This window comes from Plasmopara halstedii (assembly GCF_900000015.1).
Source record: "Plasmopara halstedii genome assembly, contig: Scaffold_42, whole genome shotgun sequence".
NCBI lineage: Eukaryota > Oomycota > Peronosporomycetes > Peronosporales > Peronosporaceae > Plasmopara > Plasmopara halstedii.
In genome coordinates, this window is record NW_020186963.1 from 775,802 (window position 1) to 776,466 (window position 665).

The window sequence follows — 665 nt, forward strand, 5'->3', positions numbered from 1 at the left end:
TAAGTTTCGAAGCAGTCGCTGCATGTCATGCGTGACATGGTCGGCCAAGGGCCAAGGCGTCGAGGGCGAGGCCCCCGTGATGCACTAAACTGGCACGTAAATCACTGAGCACTGCTCTCGTTGCGAAGCAGTCGATACATGCCATTGATGGCGCAGTCGGACAGAGTCAGGGATACTTTGGCACGGCCCTTCAGATGCGCGTGGAGTGGCACGTTATCCACTGGACGAAAACGGCGGGGTAAGCAGCTCTTCGTCGGATGTTGTAGATAACATCAGAGCTCCAAAGGGGCGGACAGTAAGGGTGACACCAAACGACGCGGAATGCGTGTTCACCCTGGTCTCATTGAGACATGAAACCTCTGTATAGAGGCGACAGCGACGCCATATGCTGGCTGCAAGACTTCGGGCGTCGACCCTGATCCAAAGTGTGCCTACCGTAGATGACGGTGCACAGTTATACACCCTCGTCCACGCTATGACGGAGGAGGAAGATGGCGACGTTCGCCTCGAAGCTATGCCTGCAGTAGATGCTCTTCTTGAGCTGGACGAGATGTCCCTTGAAGCGTTCAGCAGTGCCTTGAAGGCAGGCAATTTGGCCGAAGTGGTTATTGTACGACCGGACGAGGAGATAAACTCGTCATCGCTTCTGGATGAAGCTGTCTTGG